Consider the following 16,746-nt stretch of genomic DNA (forward strand, 5'->3'; position numbering starts at 1 on the left):
GCTTTGCCATTTCCTTCTCCAGTTCATTTTATAGATGGGGAAATGGAGGAAAACAGGGTTAAGTGATTTATTCAAGGTCACACTCCATATTTGAATTCTGGACTCCAAGTCTAGCACTATATCCACTGTACCATTTAGCTGCCATAATTTTAATGAGACCCCAGAAATTCTTGGGGGCATTCCTTTATGGTATTTCTGGCTTTTTCCTTTCTGTTCCATTTCTACTTCTGGTATCTTAGTTCAATTCTAAACTATTTCAACAGTCTTTAAAGTGCTAACCTTGTCTTTAATCTCTTAAAGCTCCTTTACAATCCATTTGGCACATTGCTGCTGGGACGATTTTCTGAAACATGTGCTTTGATCAGATCAATCCTCCCATCCCCTCCAAAAACATTTATTACTGTCCTCTGACAGTAAATCTATAGATTGTGTCCTAAACCCTTGAAATCAAGGCTCTTAAAAGAATTAAGCCCTATATCTTTTCCATGGAGAGACTAATTACATATATTTAAAAGGCAGAATACCATCACAGATAATAAGATTTGAGCCTCTCAGCCAGCATCAGTACTCCTTACTTAAAGGAAAATTAGTTTAAGTGAGTTTGTCATTGTTGGAATAAAATTAATTAAGCCATCCAAGATAAAAGAACCTATCAGGAGAATACTAGTAAACCAGGAAACTACAACCTATAAATATGACAGAATGTGTCAGCACAGATGATCTCAGGCCTTAAGCAGAGGGGATGACTTACTGCACAAGCAAAATATAAAAGCAATGACTTTTCACACTGGGGAAAATGGTGTCACAGGATATTGTGAACACAAAGGAAAGAGCGAAACTAGGTGAATTCCATGGGCTACTGGAAAAACGCTGCCTAAGAAAAATAGTTCAAACATTCTAGGTATTGAGATACTTTGTTCATTGACTGAAGCTCATTTTACTTTGTGATAAAACAACATTTGCAAACCAGACAAAAATTATTTTTTAAAAATTTCTGAGGACAATTTTGTTGCTGAGAAATAGGCCAATTTAAACTATAATAAAAATTGAAATATGAGAAAAGGATAACAACTATTGATAATAATGATAATTGATATTTAAGTAGCTCATTGCATTACATAATTCATTGCAAAGAGCTTTAAGTACATTGTCTCATTTGATTTTTACAAAAGTTTCATAAGGAATGTGCTATGTGTGTTATTATTCTTATTTTATAGAATAGGAGACTAAGACTAAGAGAGGTTAAGTAACTTGCTCAGGTACTAAATATTAGAAGTAGAAGCCTTCCTAACTCCAAATTCTATACTTTTTCCATTATAATAAAATGCTTTACACCAGAAATGGGAAAAGAAAAAACCCTGACCCCACATACACACACAGCTCCCTTGTCCCTTTCATGAATATATAGGTATGCCTACATATACACAACTGTCCCTTTGATGCCACCAACCACTGAATTCCAGATATAAAGAATATAGTAAAAAAAATTTTAGTTAAAAATAAGAGAATATACTGAGTGGAGTTCCTAGATGAGAAAGCATTCCTAATTCTATTCTGCTCTATTTCCCCTCTGAAATTTATCTAGGATCCATCCTCTTGTGATCCTTACTATTATGTACCTAGTTCAGGGCCTCATTACTTCTTTCTATTGCAAAAGCTTTCTTACTAAGTGCTCTATCTCTAATAACCTTCTGCCCTCATTAAAAGGAAAAATATGATAGGCACAGTTTGCTATCTTGGACCTTCCAAGACTAGACCTAAATTCTAACCTCTGCCCACATAGGAGTAAAAATGAATACTACTGCCAAAGAGGTAACAAGACACTATTTCTTTTGGAAGGTAGGCAGGTTCACTTAAGCAGTTTCTTTCAGTCTCTAAAGACTTCTTCAATGGGAATTAACCAGTTCTCACATAAGAAGAGTAAGTAGTTACACATATTTTAAGGGACTAGATAACCTAACCTCAATATTTTATCTCCTAGAATCATGTTCAGTTCTCATGCACTTTAAAAATTAGTAGCATCTCATGGCTGAATGATATGTTGTTCAATTATATTGACAGCCATGGTGCTTAAGAAAGAAGATGAAACACCAGCATTTAAATAGGATGAGGTATTTACACAGTTCAGTTTCTTTGGAATGCTTTTGGTAGACTGGTCATTTGATAGCATCAGCAATGTATTTTGAGAAACACTCCCCTATGTAATTATTGGGCTGCGTATATAGGTCAAATGTGATTTACATTTAGTGTCAGTATAATTGGGTGTTTAGAAGCTTGTCTAGTGTCCATTCTCTCAATAAAGCTTTTGCTACAAGACATCATTTGAAAACAGATCTAGTGCCAAGAAAACAATAAATTAGCTTAACAGGAAAATAGAAAAAACCTTGTACCAGTACAGAAGCAAAGAAATGCTTGATTATCTCAAATGAAGTGGGACAGTTACAAAATTAGATTTTTCTTCTTCTCTGTTACTCTTATCTTTAATGTTTAATCTTCACACCCTCCCATATACTAATTCCTATTCCTCTGTTTTTAAGTAAAACAAGCAAATAAACTCTATGTAGATATCTGGTACACTGAGTTTCCTTCTCTTCCATGTCCCCTCAACTGCTCTTCTAGGATTTTCTCTTTTCCATAAAACTGTTATAAAGAATTTTCCACACACTGGTTTTACTACCCATCTTAATCCTAAAAAGTATGCAATATAGCTTCTGTCCTCAAGACTTTATTGCTGGATCCAATGGCTTTTTTTCTCAGTCTTCATGCACTGAACTCTATGCCACTTTTAATACTGTTTCTGTTTGTTTTGACACTTTGGCATTAGTGCTCCCTCTTATTTTCATTGCTTTTGTGGTTTCTGGGATATAGCTTGTTCTTGTTCCCTTCATTGGTTTATTTTCCCTTACCATCTCCCTTTAATGGATTTTCTAGGGTTCTATCATAAACTTTCTCCCTTACACATTCTCCCTTGGCAATTCTATCTATGGCTTCAATTGACATCTCTATGATGAAGATAACTAAATCCTTCCCAGTCAACCTAACCTGTCTTTATTTTCAGACTCATACTTCCAACTCTGCTAGATCTCTCCATTTGGATGTTTTGACATGTTCAAAGCTTAACTCATCACCTTCTCATGGTTAAACCAACACTTTCTTCCTGATGTTTTTTTAATATCTTTAAGATAACCAACTTCCCCTTCATTTCAAGGAAGCAGCTAGATGGTACAGTAGTTAGAGTACCAAACCTAGGAAGGAAGGAAGACACACTCAAATACTTAACCCTGAGCAAATCACAACCTCTGTTTGCCTCAGTTTCCTTGATTGTAAAATGAGGATAATAATAATATCTACTTCTCCAGGTTGTTGTGAGGACTAAAACTCTGCAAACTTCAAAGTTATATAAATAGTAGCTATTATCATTATATTATTATTATTTCAAAAATGATGTTTTTCTTCTCCATCTTCCTTGCCCCTTATATTTAATCAATTAATAAATCTTGGCAGTTTTACCTCTGAAAGTTCTCTAAGATCCATCCTCTTCTTGCTACTCTAACCATTATTAATCTAGTTCACGTCCTCATTACTTCTTTCCTAAAATATTGCAAAACCTTTCTAAGCTAAGTGCTCTATTTCTAATTTGTTTCTTTCCAAGTCACTTCAGTGGATCTGTTGTAATCTCATTCCCTCTGAGTAACAATTGTAATACATCTATACTTTCTAATCCTGTGTAATTTTTATTTATTCCCTTTCACTAATCATCCATAAAGGAATTACCCAACATGCTAACGACGTTCCTCTAGGTCTTTTTATATTTTGTGGGAAGTAGTGCAACACTTGAGTTTTCCATTCCTTATTCCCACTGTGTGACCAGTCCACTTCCTTTTCTAATCATACATTTCCTGAATAAGCTTCCTTAAAATTATACCCCCAACCTAAAATATTTAAGCTACTGATGCTTTAAAAATAGAGAACAGATGGGAAGAAAAGAAGGCACCTGTTATAAATAAGTTTCATACAAAATTTCAAACAACACACGTTAATTATCATTCATAATGAGGAGACATCTTTAGTCAATGACCCTTAGTTCACTGTTCCTTGTTCAAAGATCATTTATATCAAGGAAAATAAAAATACAAAGGTAGGTGCTTGAGGCAGGTAGGTGGTACATGTGATGGCACACCACGCCTAGAGTCAAGAAGACTTTGAGTTCAAATCTAGACTCAACACTAACTAGCTGTGTGACCCTGGACAAGTAACTTAACCCCTATTTGTCTCAGTTCCTCATCTGTAAAATGGGGATACTCTGGAGAAAGAAATGGTAAATTACTCTTGTATCTTTGCCAAGAAAACTTCACGGGGTCACATAGAGTCAGACGCAACTGAATGACTAAACAACAATGGTTACCAAAGGCATTTGCCTCTACCAAAGAGGAGATCCAATCAAGTGTAAGTTGGAAAGGGGCTCCTTACTGTAGGTATTCTAAAATTAATTATGCTGAAATATTGCTTCAAACTATTTTTAGAAAGTTCATGAAAGAATCTTTGTTTTATAAGATGCTGAAATCCTCAATATGTTCTTTTTTTCAGTTCAAAACCCATCAAAACCCAAAACACTGCTCAGCCTGCCAAATGAGAGACATATTACAATGATGAATCTATTCCTATTAACTACACCAGAAAAATCACCTGGATGAAGAATATCTCTTGTCTAGGCAATATATAATATACAGTTGAATGTACAAAATAAACACATGTGTATATTTATATACACATATACATATATGCACATGTATAGATATACATGAGATTTATGTCTTGGAAAGTTCTTGCAAATGAGCACTGACTTGGGCCCAGAAGTGAAAAGGAGAAGCAGAATTAACTTTATAGCTCTGGGGAAATTGCAAAGTTCTTTCAATTCCTTCAATGAACCAAAAGACTACTTTTAAATACAATTATTAAATTTAAACACAAATATGAGTGATATTATCTGGTTGTAAATCACCAAAGACTATATGTGGTCTTTAAAGATCTGAAGAAAAGATAAAGATGGTTAAAAAAAAGAAAAAGAAAAGATAAGATGGTAACTAATATGCAAACTAAGAGTGACCAACATGGGAATTTATTTTACTTAACTTCTTATATAATATAGAATTCTCCTTTTTCCTCTCTCCTTTCACCTTTTTTTCTCCCCCTCTCCCTTGCTTTTCCTTTCCTTTCATGTATGTATGTGAAGAAATAAATGCTTGAAACATTTTTAAATGATCTAAAAATTGAACAAAAGTTCCATTCAAAGGACAAAAGAAACACCCCCACATTACAACCAATGAGTTACAAAGAATACCTGACACAAAGAATGCCCTTAAAGAAATGGTTGATCAAAAAACAAGACAGCCTTTATCTAATTGTAAGTGTGAGGAGTAGTTTGAACAGTTTATATGTTCCATAGTAGGCTCAAGATTTCAAGAGCGCATGAGGAAAGCATCTAGCATATTGAGTTGATCCCCTATGGTGGAAGGTCATAAACAAGAATCCATCAGGTCGGACTGGCATGCATTGTGATCTTCATCTCTAGAGGACCGAACCACATTGGTGAGGTTGAGAGATCTGGAGTTTTGGAATATATTTTAAATGATGTTTCCTGTTTAAGTCATCCTTAGAAGTCAGCTGTAGCTACTTTTCTCTCCATTGACCCTTTGAAATTACAGTGGTTGACAATTTGCAAACATAGAGAACATTTTTGTATTTTAAAATGGACTTCTTGTGGTTAGGAGCAGCCTGGGATTGTTAAAAGCAAATGCAATCCAGCTTACTCTCTCCTATGCCCCACTTATTATCTATTGGTAGTGCCTAATCCAGTTATATAAATGAATGTACTGACAATGGACTGACTCTTTAACTAGCCATCCAAAGTAGTGTGAAAAGGGCCTTTTGAATCATATAGTTTGTCCCTGCATGAACTTTAACTACTTTTTTTGAGTAATCATGGACCTATAGTGCTTGGGGTTTGATGCAATCAGTATAATATCACCTCTAAACTGAGACATCTGGACTATTTCAATACGTATAGAGAATTTTTCTCCCTTTTGGACTTAGCATCGGACCAGTTCCATGGCAATGGATAATGCATTTGGCAAGCATATGTCTTTCTGTTTTATACCTTTGATGGTAATAATCTGAGAATCATTAAAGTGAATTATCTATAGGGCTTTTTTACCAGGTTAACCTATACATAAAAGAGGTCTTATTAGAAGAGAGCCTCTAAGATTGTGCTTTGTTCTACTGAATCAAATGCTTTTTTGAAATAGAAAAAAACAATAATCTTGTATTCTTTGCATTTTTCAGGCAATTTGTGTGACTAAGAAGATGTAGTCTGCTATAGCAAGACATCCATAAAAACCTACTTGTTCTTAATGAATATTTTCATCAAGGATAGATTTATACCATTCTCAAAGAGAATAGTCTGAGCAAAGATGATTAGTAGATCAAGTAGTCAGAGTGAAACTCTCTTTTACAGACTAATCCTCTGCCTTGAGGGTAGCAAGAAGCCAGTTGCACATTAGGTGGACCTTTTATGGTCAATTTGTGGAGAGATATGGACAAGATTAATTTATGAAAGGCAGGAATGAGGAGATTTCAATCTATCACTAAAAGGAACACCCACCTTGATAGGCTAGTGGATGAACTGGAGTATTGGATTTTCCTTTACTTGACATCTTTATTGTAAATCATGGCAGACAACATGATCTGGCCCCAGTCTCACCATCAAGGCTTCTCTATAATTATTCTCTATGCACAATAATCTCTGATCAAACTGAACAATTCCCTAAATATCTTTAGACTTTCTTATCTTTATGCATTTGCTTCATAATCATCCCTTTCCCTAGAATGTCTTTCCTCTATGGTTTTGCTCACTTAATCACTCATTTTTCAAGGCTTAGTTCAATATAGTTTTCCCAAATTCCCCCAGCTAGAAGTTTTCTCTCTTTCAAAATTCCATAGCATCATGAATTTCTTACAATTTTAAGATTTTTTTTTTGATAATGATTTCTGGGTCTTATTTCCTTACTAAATTGTAAGATTTGGGGCAGCTAGGTGGCACAATAAATAGAATACTGGGCCTGTGATCAGGAAGATTCATCTTCCTGAGTTCAAATCCAGTCTCAGACACTAACTAGCTGTGTGATCCTGGGCAAGTTACTTGATTGCCTTAGTTTCCTCACCTGTATAAAATAAGCTGGAGAAGGAAATGGCAAACCACTTCAGTATCTTTGCCAAGAAAACCCCAACAGGGGTTGCAAAGAGTTGGATATGACTGAACCACCACAACAAAAACCTATACTCTCTAGGACAACAAGGACTGTATCTTATTTACTTTCATATGTCAAATAGTGTTGCATTTCTGAGTCAGTGCCCAATAAATTTAAAGAACCAACTCTGAAGTCAGGAAAACAGGTTCAAATCCTGCATCTGACACAAATGAGCTGTGTGACTATGGGTAAGTCACAACCTCTCAGTGAACCAGGTGATTCTCAAAAACTTGATAAAAGATTTGCAAATCTGCATCCCAGAGGGAGCTTCCTACAGTGATTAAATCATGCCTTTGGATTAAACAAAAGAAAACAAAACAACTGACTGGGAGGCCATTTGTTATCTAAGGACACTATCTCTCCCCATAATATGGAATACCTTTTCTTTCTCTCCTTTACTGTTTGGTTGTTCCATACCCTTTGTAACCCCATTCAGGGTTTTCTTGGGAAAGATACTGGAGTGGTTTGCCATTTCCTTCTCCAGTTCATCTAAGAGATGAGAAAACTGAGGCAGAGTTAAGCGACTTGCCCATGATCACCCAGCTAGTAAGTGTCTGAGGCCAGATTTGAACTCAGGAAAAAGAGTCTTCCTGACTCTATTCCTGGCACTCTAGTCATGTATTACCTCCATCTGCTCTGTTTCCATATTTCTCTCTCCCAGGATGGTCTACTTTTCTTCCTTTGATACTTTCCTGCCCAATACCTTGGGCTTTTTAGTGACTCCACGGGCACCAAATGACAACCCAGGTCTTCTCAAGACTTAAGAGACCCCTGAGAGCTCTGATGCAGAAAGCATGCTTCGGGTACTCCCTGCATGGAATGCCCTTTCCTAACCCATTTGTGAAACTGCTGTGGGTGGTAGAAAGGTGACATTTTTCTAACTCACAAAGGGCTGTTTCAGAGGCAGATGGAATGTTATGTGTATTGTTTACACATGCTTGTTAAGTCTGCCAAGTACTTTGGGAGCAAGGTCCTGGGGAAGAACTCCCTCAAAACCACATACCTACAGCACTAATAGAATGCAGGATGAGGAATCAAGACCCAGGCATTCCATTGCTGGCACCATGCGTGACCTTGGACCAGACTGCTTAGTTCCTAACTTTCTCTGCCTGCGTACAAAGGATTACTTTGCTCACAGGAGAGCTGTGAACATTTATGCACTTATTCAAAGGATAAGGAAAGCATGTGAAAGGCATACTATGGATAGATAGAAAGACCCTCATTTCTCTATGTCATGTAGATATTAATTACTACAAATCATTCCAATGCTCACCACCATCAACTTCTCTCTAATTAATTTGGGGGGAAGGAATGTATCCCATAGGACATCTTAACTAGTTCAAGCCAGTACAGAAATTGACCTAATATTTTTTTTTTATTTAGGGCACACTATATTTCTTCATTCCCTAATACCATATAATTATCTATTAAAAGCACCTAGCATTTGCTTATGTATTCAGTTTGAAGAAACAATATGTCACACTGGTTGCGTGAACAGAGGATTATATCAGACATCTAGGCTTGCTCTCAGTAAAGTAATTGTGGAACAATAGAGCAGCACATAACCACTGATGTGAAGTTTCATTAAAGAAATTAATTCAAGCTTCCTAGCTCTGTGCTAATGAACACTAGAATCATGGTTAAACACAAAAGGAATGCAAATACACCAAACTCTAGTCTCATTTCAAAAACTTCTGCCCTTTCACTGCTTCAGGGCACAGTCAAAGCCAGGAAATTTAATACAGTTGGAGCCAAGTAGTATTTCAACACGGCCAAAAAAAATACACCTTTTTTTTTCTCACAATACTAAATAAAAAGTTCTTATTTTAAGATCAGAAAAGGATATTAGTATTTTTAAGTCACAACAACTAGTCTCAACAAAACCATCATATAGTTTTAAAAGAAATTAAAATTGTCTACACGTAAATTTTTTCCAAATAAATTGGGGATCCATAAAAGTGCACACACCTACCCTGTTCATTGATACATATTGAGCAACAATGTCCTTTTTCAAAAGGCTTTGATAGCAAGATAATATAGCCATCACTTAAGAATGAGGCACTACAATAAATCTTGATTGGCGATCTCAAGTCTTAGTTTTATAACATACTACAATGTTGGAAAACAGAATCTATTTTAATTTACTCTAATTAAAAAAAAAAGTATTTCTTCCTCAGAGCTATGGAGTACATACAACTGTTTTCTCTACATTATTCCTTTTCTCCACACACAATCTTTTGATCATGGTAAAAGTGTAGAAAAGGCAGGAATGATATTATTTGCTGAATACAAAAGGAATATTTCACTTTTCTCAGGAAAATTAATTAGAAAGCAAGGGATGGTGGTGAGAAGGGCAAGATCTCTTTGGTTAAAGAATGGTTACTTGCTTTTAGTAAGGGTGAAAGAATTGAAGAGAAAAGATTATATAAATATATATTTATACACATGTATATGTATATGAGCATTATATATGTATGTGTGTATATATGTACATGTGTATACCTTTGAGCCATTATCTATTGACTCCTGCCCCCAGACATTCTCCTCTCCTTCCTCAATTAGTTCAATCCAGCCTTTATATCAGGGGACTTTGACATATATATTGATATTCCCCCAAATAACCTAACTTCCCAGTTCCTCAATAGATTAATTCTCACAACCTAATAATTCTCAATTCCACGCTCACCTAAACCATTACTAATAACTTAAATCTCACCATTAATCCCTGAGTGTTCCTCCTTCATGCATGCTTAAATTTTTTTAACAGGTCACAATCTTTTCTCATTCCCTCTTTCCCTAATGCATTAGATCCCCAAACTCTAGCCTTTGAACACATCATTACTTCTGTTCTGTATACCATTCAGTTCCTTCTTGGTCCATCAGTCTAACTCTGGTTAACCTCTCCTCTCATTCCTATCATGACTTCTTGATAAATCAGTTCAATTCTATACTATCTTTTATTCTTGGATCCTTTGCCCCACTCTCCTATCAATGATCTTTTGTTGTTTAGTTGTTTTTTAGTCATGTCTGATTCTTTGTGATCCCATTTAGGGTTTTCATGGCAATGACACTAGAATAGTTTGCCATTTCCCTCTCCAGATCATTTTACAAATGAGGAAACTAAGACAAACAGGGTTAAGGAACTTGCCCAGGATCACATAGCTAGTAAGTATCTGATGCTGGATTTGAATTTAGGTTCTCCTGACCCTAAGCCTGGCACTCCATCTATCCCATCAACTAGCTAGTTGACCAAACTCCAACCATAAAACAGTCCCATTTTCTACCAAATAAAAAGGACTGGGAAAAAAAATAATGAAACAATGGGAACTGGATCCACATTACCTAACTCTGGCTCTTATTGCATCAAGGCAATCATTCTACTCCTGAATCAATTTGCTATTGACTTCCCACATCTAGTCTGAACCCTTCTCATCTCTTCTCAAATCATCCATAGCGCTCTTTTCCTCTATCACTTAGCTGGGGCCCTCACATTTAATTTTAAAAACTGAGACCATTTTCTGAGATCTCCTTCTTCTCTCCTAAATTCATATTAGACATCTTGCTTCACTCTCTTCTCCTTTACTCCAGTCTCAAACAGAGGTGGCCCTTCTCCTTGCCGAAGGCACACCACTTAAACACAATACTTAATCACATCCGCTGCCATCATCTCCAGAAGATTTCCTCATCTATCTTCAACCTCACTCCCTCTAATCTTCACTTTTCCCCTGTCTATTGCTTCTTCCCTAATGTATACAAACACACCCATATCACCCCTTTCCTTAAATAAACATTCAAACTTCATTTAATCCTGTCATCATCACTATCATCATACATCTCTCCTCCCCTTCTTAGCTAAACTTCTTGAGAAATCTGTACACATACAGTACATCTACTCTCTTTGCTCTCTCTTCTAGATTCTCTTCAATCTAGGTTCTGATCTCATCATTTGACTAAAACTACTCTCTCCAAAGTTACTAATGATCTTTTTAAATTATTTATTTTAGATAATCATTTAAAAAATTGAGTTTCAAATTCATTTTCTCCCTGTAGCCCCTCACCCAACCACTGAGGAAGACAAATAATATGTCACATATATGTGAAGTCATACAAAAACTTCTATATTAGCCATATTGCCAAAAACAGAAGAAAAATAAAATGAAAAAATATGCTTCAAGCAATACTCAGAGTTCATCCATTCTCTCTAGAGGTGAATAGCATTTTTCATCATGAAGCCTTTGGAATTGCCTTAGATCATTGTGCTGATCAGACCAGTAAGTGTTTCACAGTTTGTTAATCATTACCATATTGTGGCTACTGTATACAATGCTTTCCTGATTTCTGCTCACTTCATTCTACATCAGTTCCTATAGATCTTCCCAGGTTTTTCTGAAACAATCTTCCTAATTAATTCTTATAGCACAATAGTATGACATCACAATCATATATTATAACTTGTTCAATCATTCCTCAATTGATGGGTATCTCCACAATTTCCAATTTGGCACCACAAAAAGAGATACTATATATGGTTCCTTTTCCTTTTTCTTTGATCTTTTTGAGATACAGGTCCAGTAGTTGTAGTACTGGGTAAAAGGTATACACACTTTTTTTTACAACCCATTGGGAATAATTCCAAATTGTTCTCCAGGATGATTAGAGCAATTCGCAACTCTACCAGCAATGCATTAGTGTCTCTATTTTTCCATATACCCTCCACATCTGCCATTTTCCATTTTTGTCATTTTTGCTAATCTGATAGGTTTGAGATGGTATATCAGTGTTGTTTTAAATTGTATTTCTTTAATTATTAGCAATGTAGAGCATTTTTTTTCAAATGACTATTGATAACTTTAGTTTCTTTTTTCTTTTTTTTAAATCCTTACCTTATGTCTTGGAATCAATACTGGGTATTGGTTCCAAGGTAGAAGAGTGGTAAGGCCTAGGCAATGGTGGTTAAGTGACTTGCCCAGGGTCACAAAGCTGGAAAGTATCTGAGGCCAGATTTGAACCTAGGACCTCCTGTCTCTAGGCCTGACTCTCAATCCACTGAGCTACCCAGCTGCCCCATGGTTTCTTTTTTTCTGAAAAAAGTCTGTTCATATCCTTTGACTGTTTACCAATTAAGGAATGGCTCTTATTTTTCTAAATTTAGTTCAATTCCCTATATAGTTGATAAATAAAGTCTTTATGAGAGAAATTTGCTCTAAATTCCCCTTCCCCTCCATTTCCTACTTTTTCTTCTAATTTTAGCTTTATTGGTTTTGTTTGCACAAAACTTTTTTTAATTCCATGTAATCAAAATTATCCTGCAAACCCTGCTCTATATCTTATTTAGTCATAAACTTTTCTCTAATCATAGATCTGACGTGTATATATTTTTCCACGCTCTTTTGATTTGTTTATGAAATCACTTTTTATGCCTAAATTACATACCTATTTGTGCTTACCTTAATTTATGGTGTGAGATTTTGGTTTATACTTAGTTAATGTCAGACTGCTTTCCAGTTTTCCCAGCAATTTGTTAAAAAGTGACTTCTTGCCCCCAAAACTGAAATCTTTGGTTTTTCCACCCAATTCAATAGATTACTATGTTGTTTTACTATTGTATATATTGTATCTAATCTATTCTACTGACCTAAAATTCTATTTCTTAGGCAGTACCAGACTGATGATTACCACTTTGTAATATCATTTAAAATCTGGCCACATTCCTTCATATTTTCTTCACTGATTTCCTTGATATTCTTGACTTTTTGTTCTTCCAGATGAATTTTTGTTTTGTTCTAGCTCTTTAAAATAATTTTGGTAGTTTAATTGGCATGGCAATGAATAAGTAAAATAAGTTAGATAGGCATGTCATGATTATGTTGGCTGACCTATCAGTAATTCTTATTTTTATTTTTATATTGGTTCATCTATAAGCAATTATTTTTTTTGAATTGTTTAGATCCATCTTTATGTGAAAATCTATCATCTACCTGTAGTTATTTCAAATGGAATTTTTCTTTCTATCTCTTCTTGCTGGGTTTTGTTGGTAATATTTAGAAACACACATGATTTATGGGGTTTATTTTGTATCCCACAATTATGCTAAAATTGTTAATTGCTTCAACAAGTTTTTAGTTGATTCTCTATATCATCATGTTATCTGCAAAGAATGGTATTTTCTTTCTTGTTGCCCATGCTTATTCTTTGAATTTATTTTTCTAGTCTAATTGCTATAGCTAGCATTTCTAGTAAAATGCTGAACAATGGTGATGATAATGGATATCCTTGCTTCACTCTTGATCTTATTGTAATGCCTTCTAATTTATTCCATTTATACATTATACTTGTTCTTGACTAGAAACTACTTATTATTTTAAGGAAAGCTCAATTTATTCCTATACTCTGTAGGGTGTCAAATTTTGTCAAAAACTTTTTTCTGCACTTTTGAGATAATCATATAATTTTTATTGTTTTTTTGTTATTGATATGGTCAATTATGCTGATAATTTTCCTGATATTGGACGAGCCTTGAATTCCTGCTATACATGCCGCCTCCTCACAGTGTATGATCTTTGTGATATATTTTTGTAATCTCCTTCCTAGGGTTTTATTTAAAGTTTCCTTATGGAAACTGGTTTATGTTTTCTTTTTCCTTTGGTTTTGTTCTCCCTTGTTTAGGTGTCAAAATGACATTTGTGACACAAAAGGCGTTAGTAGGGCTCCTTCTTGATCTATTTTTCAAACAGTTTATTTAATATTGGAATTAATTTTCATTCAGTATTTGGTAGAATGTAAATCCATCTGTTCTTGGAGATTTTTCTTAGGGAGCTCACTGTCAGCTTGTTCAATTTCTTTTTCTAAGATAGAGTTATTTAAACATTCTATTTTCTCTTCTGTTAATCTGAGTAATATATGTGTATATATAGATATATATGCATATATATACATATATATATTTTGATATCAATCCATTTCATTTAGATTGTCAGCTTTAGTGGCATATAAGTGGGAAAAATAATTCCTAGTAATTGCTTTAATTTCATCTTCAGAGGTGGTACATTCACCCTTTTCATTTTTTATATTTGACATTTGGTTTTCTTTTTGCTTTTTAAAAATCAAATTAGTCATTTTTGTCTTTTTTTTTCATAAAACCAGTTCCTAATTTTATTAATTAGTTTAATGACTTCTTTTTACTTTCACTTTTACTAATCTTTCCTTTGATTTTCAGGATTTCTATTTTGGTATTTAATTGGGGATTTTTTTTTTTGCTCTACTCTAATGGAAGGGAAATAATGAATAAGAAGTGGTAGGAAGTATGAAGGGAAAGTAAAGGAAGGAAGGAAGGAAGGAAGGAAGGAAGGAAGGAAGGAAGGAAGGAAGGAAGGAAGGAAGGAAGGAAGGAAGGAAAGAAGGAAAGAAGGAAAGAAGGAAAGAAGGAAGAAAGAGAGGAAGTAAGAAAGGAGAGGAGAAAAGGAATGAAGAAAGGAAGGGAGGGAGGAGGGAGGATAGATTAACTACTAAACTAAGGTGGTATGCTAAGCACTTTATAAATATTATATCATTTAATCCTCACAACAACTCTATGAAAATATTATCGTTTTCATATAGGATATTTCACATTTCACAGATGAGGAAAAAGAGACAAAAGTAAAATGATTTGCCTAGGATCACACAGCCAGTCTGAAGCCAAATTCTAACTCATCTTCCTAAGTCTTCCTGATTCAAGGTTCAACACTCTATCTACAATGTGACTTATCAGTCTAGTAAATCCAGAAAAGTTATTCCAGGATAGAAGTACAGAAGTGACACCATTACAGGAACATTTTTATTTATTCAGGACTTGTTAATTATTTTTCCCTTTTCAAGTTCACAATTAATTGAATGTGACATGATGAATGACAAATAACAGACTTTGTACAGGCATTCTATTATTTATTTAGTGACAGGTGCAGAAATCTATGACTTTCATGGTATCAGGTACTCTCAGGTGAGTTAATTCCCTTCACCAATGCAGGTCAGCATCTTCTATGCAACATTAGAGTCTACATTGTGATATGAGTTCTATCTATTATGTTACACCACCTCTCCATCATTTGTTTACCTATTCTCAGTTTCCATGTACAGAAGATGTTACTTTCCCTACTTGTTGCTGTAACTTTCTTCCCTTCCTTCTCCATACTCCCTAGCTCCATGTCTGGTACTCTCTCTTTATCCCTTCTCCCTGATTCAGATGCCCTCTCTACGCCAGAGTCTCTGCTCCCTAGCAGCTGCTGTAACCACAGCTCCCAGTATAGTCTGAGATGGTCATTTCTCTGAAATATGGAAGAATCATAGGAAGTCAGCTGGAAAAGATATAAGCACAACTCCTTCACTATTCAAGTGAGAAAAATGAAGACAAGATGTTAAGTCAGAACTAGAATGGAAATCTCCTAATCTTTAGTGTCCAGTGTCTCATGTTCTTTCTGTTTCAGGATACCAAAGAATTACATGATATCTTACTTGAATTCTCTCAGTGCCAAATCCCTCTATTAGTTCTTTGCAACTAGTCTTTAATTACAAGGTGAGAGAGACAGAGACAGAGAGGACAGAGATGAGAGAGGGATGAAGAGAGGGAGAGAGAAAAGGAGAAAGAAAGGGAGGGGGAGAGAGTCAGAGATGAAGAGAGACAGAAATAGAGAGGGAGAAGGGGAGGAGGAAGAAAAGGAGGAGGAAGAGAGAGAGAGAGAGAGAGAGAGGGAGGGAGAGACAGAGAGAGAGAGTGCACAGGAATGGAGAAACTTTTAAACTTTTAAAATTCCCATTCTTGTAAAAGCAAAAAACCTTTTTGAACACTTCAAAAATACCATAGCCTATAGGCAGAACAGACAGGTGGTACAGTGGAGAGAATGCTAGGACTGAAGTCAGAAAAACTCATCTTCCTGAGTTCAATTCTGGTCTCATATACTTACTAGTTGTATAATTCTTGGCAACTTACTAATTCCTGTTTGCCTCAGTTTCCTCATCTGTAAAGTAAATTGCAGAAGGAAAAAGCAAAAGTACCTAGTATCTTTGCCAAGAAAACCCCAAATGGGGCCTTAAGGTATCAGATATGACTGAAAAACAACTGAACTACAACAAAGAACTGCATAGGAAAGAAGTTGTGACACCATGTTTCTTTTCCACAGTGGCCTAAATAGAAGAAAAATCCAGAGCAGAAGCAGCAAATAGTAGCTCTAGAAAAGAAATTGGGAGACCAATTCCTGGAGCAGGAGGAATAAAAGAAAGGGGGTGGTAAGGATATCAATCAGTATAGAGAAGTATTTCTGGGTGTTTCCCCTATTATGAGATCCTTGTCCTTCATAGCTGCCCCTATGCCTCTTCTCCCTGACTTCTTGCATCAGAGCCTAAGAATCACATGCTACTATTGACTTGGAGCAGGGATGAGTGTGGATCTGAGGGGAGTGTTTCTAAG

The 16,746-nt window shown here is 35.4% G+C and overlaps 1 protein-coding gene across 3 annotated transcripts in view; it reads right to left on the reverse strand.

The window, feature by feature from the left end:
- HECW2 (HECT, C2 and WW domain containing E3 ubiquitin protein ligase 2) overlaps positions 1 to 16,746 on the reverse strand; it is a 466,207-nt gene that overhangs the window by 100,470 nt on the left and 348,991 nt on the right. The window lies entirely within an intron of this gene.

The sequence above is a fragment of the Monodelphis domestica genome, chromosome 4, assembly GCF_027887165.1.
Source record: "Monodelphis domestica isolate mMonDom1 chromosome 4, mMonDom1.pri, whole genome shotgun sequence".
NCBI classification, from domain to species: domain Eukaryota; kingdom Metazoa; phylum Chordata; class Mammalia; order Didelphimorphia; family Didelphidae; genus Monodelphis; species Monodelphis domestica.